At 40.9% G+C, this 15356-nt stretch overlaps 1 protein-coding gene across 1 annotated transcript in view; it reads right to left on the bottom strand.

Annotated features, from left to right (window-relative positions):
* Window positions 1-15356, bottom strand: part of CUX2 (cut like homeobox 2) — a 642019-nt gene that overhangs the window by 224751 nt on the left and 401912 nt on the right. The gene's annotated exons all lie outside the window — the stretch shown is intronic.

Genomic DNA, 15356 nt, shown 5'->3' with positions numbered 1-15356 from the left:
AGGCTCCACTCCTGGTGGTGCCCTTCTGGACATTCCTTTAAGGTTCAGCTTTGCAACCATACTGCCCACGTAAAACAAACATTTTGCCTTCATGAACGCTGTTTGGAGGGTCATGACTCGTGGGAATATCGCCGCCCAATCAGTTAACCTGCTAGAGAGATCCTTCGTTGCTCCCAAGCATGACATCACACTCCCTAGGAGGAAGGTAATGCCACTGTGGCGACCGTACTCCTGGGGGCGACACAAGTGCACTGATGCCCAGCCACTGCTCGATGAATCTGCTGGTACATTGACCCAGACCACTACATTCCCCTCGCACGCTACCCGACCTGAATCTGACCCTGATGAAACTCAGGTTACCCTTCCCATATACAGTTCCATCTTACACGGTGACAAAGAGGAAGCTGCAGATGAAAGTGCAGGTTCAGCCCACCCGCCATCAGACACACCACCGTACTATCAGGGGCCCTGTGCCAGTGCCGTCGCCAACGAGTGGGCCCCCCCTGCTTGCTGAGGATCACAGCACTTGCAAGGTTGAAATACTGTGCAGTGAGATGGAAGATGGGGACGACGAGGAGTCCAGACTAGTACAGGGATTCCCTAGCGAGGAGACTTATTTCATTGTTTTCAATGTTGGGACAGCAATTTTTGGGGAGCACTATACTCTGGAGAATGATAGATGGGGCCCACCATACACTGGAACATTCCAAAGGTGGACATCAGACACTGGAGCAGCATTTACAGGGCCCATTATACACTAGAGCATTAGAAATGGGGCCCATTATGTTTGGAGCATTATTTGGGCCCATAAGACAGTGGAGCTTCATCCATGGGGACCAACATATACTGTAGCATTATGTGGAGCTCATCATATACTGTTTCAAACATTATATGGGACCAATGATTCTGTATGGAGAAATAGATGGGCCTTGTCATGAGATGTAAAAAGTGAAGTATTTTTCATTGTACTATACCGCTATTTCTCTGCCGTATCGGAGCATGATGAGTTGTGGTATGTGTTAAAGGGGCGCTCTTTCGCCCAGGGCACATGAAAACCTGGAGCCAGCCCTACCCCCCCACAACTTTAGCCAAATAACCCCCATTTTTCAGTGCGTAACTTGTATTATGAAGTTAATTAAGGTTGACAAGCTTAAGTAAGAAGAATTGATGCTTTTGGCATTCAAATGGGCACTGTAGGTGTGTTTCCTGTCCTCCTCTCACTGCCGACTTTTATTCCTCATTGACTTACATTGGGTTTCGTGTTTCGGAACGACCCCAACTTTTCCCTATAATCGGCCGATCTTGCTCGACCCGACTTTTGGAAAAGTCGGGTTTCACGAAACGAAACTCGACCATAAAAAACCAAAAGTCGCTCAACTCTACTTCTCACCCAACAAAAGAAATCCAGCGAATTCTGTGCTCCCAAATCCAATTGCCCCTCCTCCCTTCTGAGCCCCACAGTGTGCACCCACGTTTGGCATTTCTGTAGCGATGACAGCCCGCATAATTTAAGGGTGTGTGTCTCCAGAAGTATGAGCTGAGCTTAATGAATGAGTACTACAATGTATAGGCACTACAATGGCAATTTGCCATTTTCACTCAGCAACATCCACTGCTGCTTGTTTCTGGAAAACACCTATGGAGTTAAAATCATAACTACACTTGTAGATTAATTCCCAGAGGGATGTAATTTCCAAAATGGGGTCACTTGAGGGGGATTCTGCTCTTCTGGCACTTTGGGGCTCTGTATATGATGTCTGCAAACTATTCTACGATAATTTGTTCTCCAAGAGTCAAATAGCGCTCTGTCCCTTCTGAGTCTCACCGTGTGGCTAAGTAGTACAGTACAACCAGGTATGGGTATTTCTACGTTCAGCAGAAATTGTGGAACAAATTTTGGTGCGATTTTTACCCATTTCCCCATGTGACAATGTAAAATATGTGTCCAAAATAACCCTTTTGTTCTAAAAATGTAATTATTTTTCCTTCACTGCCCAATGGTATAAAATTCTGTGATACACTTGTGTCAATATGATCACTGAACTAATAGATGAATTCATTGAGCGGTGTAGTTTGTAGTTTAAATGAGATCACTTATGGGGTGGCCTGCTGTTCAGGCACCTTAGAGGCTCTGCGAACGTGACAAGGCACCTTCAAACCATTCCAGTAAAATGTGCACTCCAATATGGCACTACTTCCCTTCTGAGTTTTGCACTGTGCCTCAAAAGTAGTTTTTGACCACAAATGAGATCTTGGTGTACTCAGGAGAAGTTGCGTAACATTATATATGGTCCATTTTCTCCTATTATCCCTTTTGAAAATTGAAAACTTGAGGCCAAAGATATATTTTAGTGGAAAAAATTGTAATTTTTATATTGACACATCCCAATGTTATTCAATTCTGTGAATCGCTTGAGGATTAAAAATGCACACTACACTGCTAGGTTAATTCCTCAAGAGGTGTAATTTCCAAAATTGTGTTTTGCTGTTTTGTCATGCCACGGGTTCGTCAAATGTGACATGGCATCCGCAAACCTATTCCAGTCAAAATTGCGCTCAATAGGCGCTCCATCCCTTCTGAATTTTCCACCACATTTTGGGTATCAGTGTACTCACTACAAATTGCATAACAATTTGTATGGTCCATTTTCTCATGTTACCCTTGTGAAAATTAAAAATTTGAGGCTAAAGCAACATTTTTGCGAGAAAAATTTATTTTTTCATTTTCACAGCTTATGGTACTACTTTTGGGTATCTTCTGTAATATAGGCCCCTCAAAGTCACTTCAAACGTGATGTGGTCCTTGAAAAAATGATTTGTAACTTTTGTTGGAAATATTCTAAATTGCTGGTCAAATTTCACCTTTAACCGTTCTAACTTCCTAACAAAAAAAAGTTTCAAAAAATGATGTTTATGTTTAGTAGACATGTAGGAAATGTTATTCATTAACTAGTTTTTGTGATATAGCTACATGGTTTAATGTCATAAAAATGTAAATTTGGAAAATTGTGAAATTTTTGCCAAATTTCCGATATTTTTACAAATAAACACAAAAAAAAATTGCCCTACATTTGCCAATAATATAAAGTAAAATGTGTCATGAATAAAACAATCTCAGAATCACTGGGATTTGTTGAAGTGTCAGAAAGTTATTACCTCAAAGTGAAACTGGTCAGAATTGTAAAATTTGGCCTGGTCAGGAACGTGAAAACAGGCTTGGGGGTGAAGTGGTTAGAGTAAACTTCAGTTTAATTTTTATTTCACAAATAAATAGTACACATAAAAATAAGCAATCTTGTAAAATATCTTATCAGAAAGCTTGCTTCTTTCTCTGCCAAAATTGATCAGTCATTATCAAAATTCTCAATCCAGAGGTAAAATCTGTATTCAGTGAAGACAGACTTTCCCATCACTCAGATAGGAAATGGCGGTTGTTAAGATTCTACTTAGATAGAAGGGAGAGGAGTAGGGAGGCGCTCTGCCTCTAGCTCCTCCCTCCTCTCATCTATATAGAAGTATATACATAACAACTGCCATCTCCAGATTTTACCTCTGTATTGAGAATTTTGATAATGACTAAAGAGTAATCAATTTTGGCAGAGAAAGAAGCAAATCTCTCTGATAAGATATATTACAAAGTTGCATATTTTCAAGTGTACTATTGATTTATGAAATACAATTACAACAATGGTTACGCTTTAAGCAAAGTTCGTCTAAATTGTGGGTTTTGTGTGTTTTATTTTGCTATGATGCATTTTGGTTGTAATCTTGTTTGGAATATTGAATATCTGAGGTCACCATAAAAAGTGGTTACAAAAACTCTTTAGATCTCTTAAGTTTATAATATTGTACATAGTGTGTTCTGCTCTTGTACAGCACTTGAAAGATGGCCACTGAACAGGTCCTTGAGGGGAGATATGTTTCACTGAGGTTGGTAGCATCATTGATGTAAACCCGGAAAAGCATGCTCCAGCATGTATTAAAAGAGCTTATCCAGGGCCAGGTTTATGAGCAGCAAAGAGATGGTTGAGATTGGCTGCTCACATCTCCCCCACACCGGGGACTGATACGATAGATATAAGGAAGTCCAGCTGTGTCATTAGGGCTGTGTGTGCACGGTGGAAGACTTTGCTTGTGTTTCTCAGTCTCTGTTAGAGGCTGAGTGAAGGTCAGATATGTAAACGGGTGAGCCTGTGCTATCTGTGGACTGTTTATTTTCTGTTTTGGTTATACCTGTTGTACCCAGAAGAGACTGTTTTGTTCTGTTAAGCTGGACAGTTTTTGGACATTTATTAAGCAGCATGTTTATTTTGAACCAATGAACTGAATCACTGCGTGCACCAGCGACTACCCAAGAACCCTCATACACAGAAGTCAATCATCAGTGAATGCAGTACATACTGTAGGCTGAGTCTTATGTAGAATCATGAACAGCAGGGCACTCACCACACATCCCATGACAGCAGACATAACCAGTTAGAAAGCCATGAGTTGACAGGAGGAGGACACTGCACAGAACAAGATAGGACTACGACCTTAGCTCCCTCTGTCTTTCCACACCAGACCTCTGAAGGTTTAATTTCTTCATACAACTTCTCTTCTCCTGTCCTAACTGCCTCTAGTGATAAGAGGTATAAAGGTGTTGGGTTCTTTGCTGGTGACCTTGTTGATGATTTATAACAATTTCAAAACACTCAGAATGGCTTCTGCTTCATTATGCAGCAACATGGTTTGCTCTTAATCAGACCATCATTTCTGTTGCAACAGGAAAATGGTCCAAAGCACACCGCCAAACTATTTAAGGCCTACGTGACCAAGAAGATGAGGGATGGAGTGTTGTGTCATTTGACATGGCCTCTAAAATCACCTGACCTCAATCGAATCAAGGTGGTTTAGGGCTTATTGGACCAGAGCGTGAAGGCAAAGCAGCCAACAAGTGTTCAGCACCTTTGGGAACTCTTCCAAGACTGTGGAAAAGATGGACTAACTTATGTAGCTCCAGAGTGTGTAAATCAATCATCAGAGTAAAAGGCGAATCTTTCACATGTGTTGATTTACTCCATATTTCCATAGGTGTAACTTCATGATTATGCTGCCTTCAGTCTGAATCCACAATTTGGAATTAAGAACAAAGAAAATCATTGCAAATGTGTCCAAACTGTTGACTGGTACTGTATATACAGCTCTGGCAAAAATTAAGAGACTGAAAATAATAAATGTTTGAGCTGAAGTATCATTTATGGAGTTATCACACCTGGATATATTATGGACCCAAAAGATTCAATGGTTAAAGTCAACTCTCAGTTATGCTGTTATGAATAATAAAGGACCTTGTTATGATAATTAACACATTAGTTTGCACTTTACATACAAATCTAGTAGGGCACATCAAGAATTTACCTCATACTTTTAGTTGTGAGATGTCAACCTTTCATGCTTGCATTGAAGAAAGGGGAAGCTTCCCGTGCTGTGCAGCATAAAATTTCAGTAAATACTGGGCAGGAATATGTCACAATATCGCAGGTTTCTTCCTGAGCGCTGTCCTGGCCGGTGACAGACTCTCCAGGCACTCACGGATTTAACGGTGCGCTAGCGTGGTGGTTAGCATTGAGGACCTGCGGCGTGTGTGGTGCCAGCAGGACCTTCGTGACGTAGGTAGTCATGTAAGGTAGTACAGAGTACAATATGGACCAATTCCTTTCCAACTAGTTTCAGAAATGCTCGGTTTCCTTCATCAGGGTAACATAGTCCTCAGAGTTTGGGAACCTTGCCTGAGCAGAAGGAATCAACTGCTTTTCCAGGATAACCTTATATGCAGCTTGATTCATACATCCTTCGCAAAGATTAACCTGCCCAATTCCAGCCTTGCTGAAGCATCCCCAGATAATCACAAATCCTCCACCAAATTTCACAGTGGGTGCAAGACACTGTGGCTTGTACGCCTCTCCAGGTCTCCGTCTAACCATTAGGCAACCAGGTGTTGGGCAAAGCTGAAAATTAGACTCATTAGAGATTACCCTACTCCAGTCCTCTATGGTCCAATACAAACTTCAGCCTGGCTCTCCTTTGCTTCTCATTAATGAAAGGCTTTTTTCTAGCTGTACATGACTTGAGCCCTGCGTCTAGGAGCCTGTTACGAACTGTTCTTGCTGTGCACTTCACCCCAGCTACCATTTGCCATTCCTTTTGTAGGTCACTTGATGTCATCCTGCAGTTGCTGAGTGACATTCGAATAAGATGACGGTCAACCCGGTCAGTGGAGAGTTGTTTTTGCTCTCTGCCGGTCTGTAGCTTCATTGTGCCCAATGTCTGCTGCTTGACCTTGTTGTAATGGACTGCTGTCTTAGAAATTTTAAGGATGGAGGCAACATGACGCTCACTGTATCCCTCTGCTAGTAAAGCCAGAATTGAGCCATTCTTTTCCTCACTCAAGACTTTTCTTTTCAACTCCTTTGGCATTGTTAAAAGTTGTTATTTTTTCATTCCTATTACTTTTGGCATATTACTAGCACTGTTTTGCCATCCAGCTTGTCCTATTGCAAGAGGATTGTGAACACCACAGCAAGGTTTTTTATACTTTCCTTTGTTAAATAAGATTTGGTTCAGGTGATCACTAGAGTTGAGCGAAACAGGTCGGTCAGATTCAAAAGTCACCAACTTTCGCCAAAGTCGGGTTTCATGAAACAAAACCCGACCACAGTGTGAAGTTGGCCATGCGGTCGGCGACCCAAGCGTCCAAGTTGGGTTTCGCCGAATGCTTGCACGTGACTTTTTTCAGCCAATGAGAGAAGCGGAGTGTAGCGGGAGCATAGCTGGAGTGGGAGTGGGAGAGAGGGAGAGGGAGAGAGAGAAGAGAGAGAGAGTAGAGAGATATTTCGCCGCCTCTGGGGTTAAAATTAATGCCAGGTGTGTTTACAGTCCTCCACTCACTGCCGAGTTTTCTTCCCATTGACTTGCATTGGATTTCGTGTTTCCCGACTTTTCCCGACTTTTCCCTATAGTCGGCCAATTTCGCTCGACTCGACTTTTGAGAAAGTCGGGTTTCATGAAACCCGAATCGACCCTAAAAAAGGCAAAGTCGCTCATCTCTAGTGATCACCTAATCAGAAGCACATTAAGTAGAATGAGGTGTACTCTGGTTGGAATTCAACTGACAATGGAATGTAATGGCTGTCAGACTTGTAGAGAAGCTGATTTTTATAAAACTGTGCAGTGGTCTCTTAATTTTTGCCAGAGCTGTATATGGAGTTATAAAGTTAAAATTAAATCACATCAAATATTGATCTGATTTCCTGTATATTTCTCTTTTGTTCCTTCAGCTTGCATTTTGTTAATAAATATCATAATTTATAATAAATAAAATTGATACAAATGTATTATTAACACATCTATTTTTTAAAGCATTTTTACTTTGCAAAATGTTTATATTGGTAAATACATCCCAAAACAATGCATACAGTTGAAATCAGAAGTTTACATACACTATATAAAAACACATGCGCATGTTTTTCTCAATATCTGACATGAAATCAGAATAAACCTTTCCTGTTTTAGGACTACCATAATTATTAATATTTGACAAGTGCCAGAATAATGAGAGAGAGAATGTTTTAAGGCATTTTAATTACTGCAAAGTCAAAAGTTTACGTACACTAAAATTCCTATGCCTTAAACAATTCTGGACTGCCCGTATGCTGATGCCATGTGTTTGGAAGCTTCTGATAGTTTTTCTTTTTGCAACATGTGAGTTAATTAGAAACACACCTGTGGATGTATTTTCATGCACACCCAAAACACACTGATTCTTTGTATAGCATCATAGGAAAGTCTAAAGAAATCTGCCAAGCAATCGGGAAGAGAATTGTGGACTTGCACAAGTCTGACTAATCCTTGGGTACAATTTCAAGATGCCTGAAGGTGTCTCTTACATCTGTACAAACAATTATATGCATGCACAAACAAGATGGAAATGTCCAGCCATCATACCGCTCAGGAAGGAGACGAGTTCTGTGTCCCAGAGATGAACGTGCTTTTGTCCGAAATGTGCATATCGACCCAAGGACAAAAGCAAAAGACCATCGTTACGTTTGGAGGAAAAAGGGAGAAGCTTGGAAGCCTAAGAACACCATCCCAACTATGAAACATGGGGGTGGCAGCATCATGTTGTGGGGTTGTTTTTCTGTAGGAGGGACTGGTGAACTTCACAAAATAGATGTCATCATGAGAAAAGAAGATTATGTGGCAATACTGAAGCAACATCTCAAGACATCAGCCAGGAAGTTAAAGCTTGGGCGGAAACAGGTCTTCCAAATGAAAAATGACCCAAAGCATACTGCCAAAAAGGTAAAGTGGCTTAAGGATACCAAAGTCAATCTTGTGGAGTGGCCATCACAAAGCCCTGATCTCAATCCTTTTGAAAATTTATGTGCAAAGCTGAAAAGGCAGGTGCGAGTAAGGCGACCTACTAACCTGTATCAGTTACACCAGTTTTGTCTGGAGGAATGGGCCCAAATTCCGACCAACTATTGTGAGAAGCTTGTGGAAGGATATCCCAAATGTTTGACCCAAGTCATTCAGTTTAAGTGCAATGGTACCAAATACTAATGAAATGAAAGTAAACTTTTGACTTTGCGGTAAGTAATACAAATGCCTTAAAATATTCTCTCTCTCATAATTCTAGCATTTGGAAAATATTAATAATTAATGTAATAATAATTTCCCTAAATGGGAAAGGTTTATTCTGATTTCATGTCAGATATTGAGAAAAATGTGCATATGTGTCTTTTTATGTAGTGTATGTAAACTTCTGGTTTTAACTGTATATATTAATAGACAATTGATCTACCATTGTTATGTTACTTTATCTATCACGTTTAATTCACAATAGGCCATGTACTTAGTAAATTAGCTCTGAAATAAAGTAGTTACCGGTATTTGTAAGTCTCCTAGAATGTCAGATTTGTTGTTTTTTTGTACCAAGATATAAATATATCTGTACAGCTTGTCAGCAGAATATAAAAGGTAAGCACAAACTATGTTCATAAACCCTTATTCACTAATAAGATAAAAAACTGTCGCAATTTGTGTCCTTGAAAACACAGCCTGATGCCAAATGAAATTAAATACATTAAGGGTATGTGCACACGTTGCGGATTCGTGTGCGGATTTTTCCGCGCGGAATCTGGAGAATCCGCAGGTCAAAATGCCCGCGTTTTACCTGCGGATTTACTGTGGATTTTCTGCGGTTTTCTAGTGGATTTTGTGCAGATTTGGCATGCGTTTTTACACCTACGGATTCCTATAATGCACAAGGAATTGACATGTTGTGGAAAATAAACCACTGCGTTTCCGCATGGAATTTTCCGCAGCATGTGCACAGCGGTTTTTATTTTCCATAGCCTAACATTGTACTGTACATCACTTGCGAATCTGCAGCAGATCCGCAGAGGCAAATCCGCTGCGGATCCTCACACTAATCCGCAACGTGTGCACATACCCTTATAATCATAATTATGATAGTTATAATATTTTTTATTATTATTATTATCATTATTATTATTATCATTAGTAGTAATACTAGTAGAAGTACTAGGATGTCTGGATGAAGTTAACATAATATTTGATATGATACATAAATAACAGAGTGGAATAAGATGTAATTGTATCATTGTTTATTAAGAACCCAGTTAAACGTAACATTTCTGCAGTAGATGCAGTTGGGTATACTAAATCCATGAATGCTAAATTATGACCTACTCCTAATTAGCTTGATTAGCTTGCAATTATCTGTGGGGCACTTACTCGTATACCCTTCACTGTCAGCATAACTTTATTTAAAACTGAATACATTACTTTTCTAAAGTGTTTCCAGTATCAAAGAAATGCAGTTGTGTTTTTACAATTCACATTAACTAATTGCTATTATTTTCACATTAAAGGGTATTCCAGAAATCACAATGTGGTCTTATAATAATAAACACCTTTATTCATTAGTACAAATATATCCCAATATTAAATCTGACCCATTTTGCACATATCTCCAACCTAAGGATATCCATCCCGGCTCTATATACCCTCCTATTTACCCTGGACTTGCCATTGGAACCGTCCTGTAGTAGCTTCTGACAGATGATGTGCACCCCGTGAAGCCAAAATAACTTTACTCAAGTCCTCTGCAGTCCGATCCCTGTACTCATATTCTATTTTCTCTTCTCTTTTAAAGCCCCCTTCTGACTGTTTGGGACTTCTAAAAGAATGATTGTCCGAAGAAGAAAAGGTGAGCACTATCATGAGTCCTGTGTCATGTCCTCCTGAGGCCAATCATGTGTGGGGTTATTTTTCATCCAAGGGAGTGGGTTTACTCAAAATTTTGCAATGAGCAAATGAAAGTCAGGCATTGCCTTTCAACCATGCTTCCACAGAATTTAAAAAAATAAAACTCATGAAATAGGCCTGGACAGAAATGATGGTACCCCTGAAAATAATGCGACAAAAAGGACATGTTAAATCAAGGTGTGTGCACTAATTAGCATCGCGGGTGTCTACAATCTTGGAATCAGTGAGAGGGCATGTATAGAGGGCTACAGATACTCACTGTGCTGTTTGGTGACATGGTGTGTATCACACTCAACATGAACCAGAGGAAGCGAAGGAAAGAGTTGTCTCAGGAGATTAGAAAATTATAGACAAACAGGTTAAAGGTAAAAGTTATAAGGCCATCTCCATGCAGCTTGATGTTCCTGTGACTATAGTTGCACATAATATTCAGAAATTTAAGCTCCATGGGACTGTAGCCGACCTCTCTGGACGTAGCCGCAGGAGGAAAATTGATAACAAGTAAAAGAGACGGATAATACGAATGGTAACAAAAGAGCCCAGAAAAACTTCTAAACAGATTAAAAGTGAACTTCAAGCTCAAGGAACAACAGTGTCAGATCGCACCGTCCATTGTTGTATGAGCCGAAGTGGACTTCATGAGAGACAATCAAGGAGGACACTATTGTTGAAAAAAAATCATAAAAAGGCCAGATTGGAATTTGCCAAACTACATGCTGACAAGCCAAAAATCTTCTGGGAGAATGTCCTATGGACAGATGAGACGCTAATTGAACTTTTTGGCAATGCACATCAGCTCTATGTTCACAGACGGAAAAATGAAGCATATCAAGAAAAGAACACTGTCCCACAATGTTCCTACTGTGAAACTGTTATGTTCTGGGGCTGCTTTGCTGCATCTGGCACAAGGTGTCTAGAATCTGTGCAGGGCACAATGAAATCTCAAGACTATTAAGGGATTCTAGAGAGAAATGTGCTGCCCAGTGTCAGAAAGCTTTGTCTCAGTCGCAGGTCATGGGTCTTGCAACAGGATACTGACCCAAAAGACACAGCTAAAAACACCCAAGAATGGCTAAGACGAAAACATTGGACTATTCGGAAGTGGCCTTCTATGAGCCCTGATCTAAATCTTATTGAGCATCTTTGGGAGCTGAAACATGCCGTCTGGAAAAGGCAACCTTCAAACATGAGACAACTGGAGCAGTTTGCTCTTGAGAAGTGAGGCAAAATACCTGTCGAGAGGTGCAGAAGTCTCATAGAGAGTTACAGGAATCGTTTGATTGCAGTGCAAAAGGTTATGCAACAAAATATTAGGTTAAGGGTACCGTCATTTCTGTCCAGGCCTATTTCATGAGTTTTATTTCTTTTAAAATTCTGTGGAAGCATAGTTGAAAAGCAATGTCTGCCTTTCATTTGTTCATTTTCATAGATTTTTTATTTATTATTACTTTTGTCAGATTCAAGTTATTTCTGTCAGCATTGTCGGTTTTTCTGTCAATAAACGAGGGGTACCAACAATTTTGACCACGTGTGTAGTTGATGATGCCAAGAATAGCCTCACTGGATGACATTCTGCAGAACAAGGAGGCATTAGTTATCTCATGGTGCTAAAATAAGGATTCCTGCTATTACTTGTCAGTGGTTGTGGATGTGCAAGAAGCAGTGAGTTACATCATCTCTATGGTAAGGCTGAAGTAGATATGTAAAAGTGTGCATTTTGGCTGTTTCCAATAATGGTGTGCACAGCAAGACACATGAGACCGAATATCTGGATCCAGGCAGTCACCTAGGAGCATTTTGGTGGGGTAAGCCAAAGGCAAAGACTGATTTAACCATGAGAAGAAGTGGAGGATTGAGATATAGAGAGAGACAGAAACTAAGGTCGGGAAGCCCTTGCAAAGGTCACTTATGAGAAAGAAAACCATAGAGGCTCATGAGTCTGAGAGAGACTGTAATCCAAAGGAGACAGTTTGTAATTCCTAAACAAATTCAGCATAGTCTTAATGTAGTTTTTCCAATGAACAAAGTTAATTTTAATCAATAGATCTTGGAATAAAAATAAGTTCCACAATTGTATGTGTTAAAAAAAATGTTCCTGTGCTGAGATAATCTTATAAATGTGCCTCTGCTGTGTACTGTGTAATGGCTGTGTCTGACCGTACAGGAACATGATCTGATCACACTACAGCTCCGGGGCAGGGGAGGAAGGAAAAGAGTATACAGACATTACAGCACCAGATCACAGCTGCTGGTTTCTGTGGCGCAAAGCATTTCCCTGCCTGTTTTTAAACAGTATGTCTGAGGAAATTCCTCAGAGAAAATGGCTTCTAGCATGCACCCTGCCTACAGTTAAAAGGTTTATCCCATGAACAAAGTACATTTCAATCTGTACATCTTGAACTAAAAACGAGTTCCACAATTTAATGTGGAACTCATTTCTGTGAGGTAAAACATATTCTTTCTGTGAGTTCAAACATTTTCCTGCCTGTTTCCAAACCTGCAGGGTAATGTTTTAGTCCGCAGAAAGAGTCAGCTGTGATCCCATGCTGTAATATCTGTATACTCTTTTCCATCCACCCCTGCCCAGGAGCTGTGGTATGATCAGACCATGTTCCTGTACGGTGAGACACGGCCATTACACAGTACACAGCAGGGGCACATTTATAAGATTATCTCAGCACAGGAACATTTTATTAACACATCCAATAGTGGAAATTATTATTATTCCAAGAGCTATTGATTAAAATGCACTTTGTTTGTTGGGACAACACCTTTAAGGACTGATTGATTTAATGGATATATCAAATAAAGAAATGGTTGCACTCAATTGCATTAAGGCATATCAAATATGAAATATGTGAAATACGAATAGCATAATGACTTTTGTAATCTAGAAAAACATATGAGATACTTAGCACAAAATTTGGCCAAAAGATGTGAGCCCATTCACCAACGTCAAGGTGATCTCATTGAATGGGTCCCTATATTAACTGCCTAGTGTGAACTAATCTCTGGCTAATAACATGGTAAAGCCTGTATTTATAGGAAGATAGGAACCAAAATGTGATTGGACACTAGGCAGTTAGTATAGGGACCCATTCAATGAGATCACCTTGTCGCTGGTGAATGGGCTCACATCTTTTGGCCAAATTTTGTGCTAAGTATCTCATATGTTTTTCTAGATTACAAAAGCCATTATGCTATTCGTATTTCACATATTTCATATTTGATATGCCTTAATGCAATTGAGTGCAACCATTTCTTTATTTGATATGTAAGCTGCTTTTTGGTATGCACCTATTCAGACTAGTTCTAGATGTGCCGTCAGTTTTTTCTGTCATTTGATTTAATGGACAAACAGCAAAGTGACTGCGGAAACAGCAGCGGAGACTCAGTGCTGCACCTAAAAACAAACTACAGCCAGGGGAATGGGGTTTTCAGAGATAAGAAAACAAAATACTTTATACTATCTTTAAAAGATTTCAAAATGTACATTTTTACTGATCTAAAAAAATATATTTTTGACTAAACACAACAAAGTGAGCATCGCTGTATTACAGAATAATATGCTGTTAAAACCTTTATTTTATTTGTGCTAAAAAATAATAAAAACCTGACATTAGGTCCTGCAGGACATACTCTGCATTTCTTCTGCTGGCCACAAGCTGACGCTGTTGTACGCAGTGTGATGTTACAGAACAAGGAGATCTTTCCAAAATGCACAATGTCAATTATACATCCATGGGATTAGTCTTGATGCTAACTTTTGAGGTGGGAATTATTTCAATCTGAGTACTGTACTGCTCTGTACTATTCAGAGCAATACAATAAAAACTAGATCCATCGGGACAAGACTATCAATGGGGAAAATAGTTTGGCTACGATGCCCATAGGGGTCTAGGGTGGTCTTAGACATACCGTATGTACTCACGTATAAGTCGAGATTTTCAGCCCATTTTTTGGGGCTGAAAGTCCCCCTCTTGGTTTATACACGAGTCATATACACCAGGGGGTTGGTGGAGGAGGGGGAGCGAGGGTGTCAGATCATACTTACCCCCTTTCCCGTCTCTGCAGCTCCCTTGCTTCTCCCACGGTCTCCCTTCCTTCCTTCAGCGGTCACGTGGTGCCGCTCATTAAAGTCATGAATATGTGCATATTCATGACTTTAATGAGCCGTACCACGTGACCGCTGAAGGAAGGAAGGGAGACCATGGGATAACGGGGCTGCAGAGACCGTGCCAGGAGGGAGTGAGTATATGTGATATTCACCTGTATCCGTTTCAACGCTGCTCGCCGCTGTCTGCCGCGTCCTCTGTCAGTGACGTTCAGGCAGCAGAGGGTGCGATGACGTGATTAGTGTTCGCCGTGCCCTCTGCTGCCTGAACAGTCACTGGCAGTGTGTCTTCAGCAATATGGCGACGGACAGCGCTATGGGCATGCGCGTACTCCGGCACCAGACTCCTCCCCCGGCCTCCAGCAGAACGTGGTGACAGCGCTGGAGCACAGGAAAGAAGGGTGGGTATAAATGTTTTTTTTTTTTTGCATGTGTGTAGTTTTAATAGGAGTGAGAGGACCATGCATACCAGGATAGGGGGTGAGGGGACCATACATACCAGGATTGGGGGATGAGGGGTACCATGCATACCAGGATTGGGGGATGAGGGGTACCAAGCATACCAGGATTGGGGGATGAGGGGTACCATGCATACCAGGATAGGGGGTCATACATGCCAGGATAGGGATGAGGGAGTACCATGCATACCAGGATTGGGGGATGAGGGGTACCATGCATACCAGGATTAGGGGATGAGGGGTACCATGCATACCAGGATTGGGGGATGAGGGGTACCATGCATACCAGGATTGGGGGATGAAGGGTACCATGCATACCAGGATAGGGGGTGAGGGGACCATGCATACCAGGATTGGGGGGGTGAGAGGACCATACATACCAGGATAGGGATGAGGGAGTACCATGCATACCAGGATTGAGGGATGAGGGGGTACCATGCATATCAGGA

Source organism: Dendrobates tinctorius, unplaced genomic scaffold, assembly GCF_039654945.1.
Source record: "Dendrobates tinctorius isolate UK_male_01 unplaced genomic scaffold, ASM3965494v1 ptg000003l, whole genome shotgun sequence".
Classification (NCBI taxonomy): domain Eukaryota; kingdom Metazoa; phylum Chordata; class Amphibia; order Anura; family Dendrobatidae; genus Dendrobates; species Dendrobates tinctorius.
This window is presented reverse-complemented; position numbering and strand designations above follow the sequence as displayed.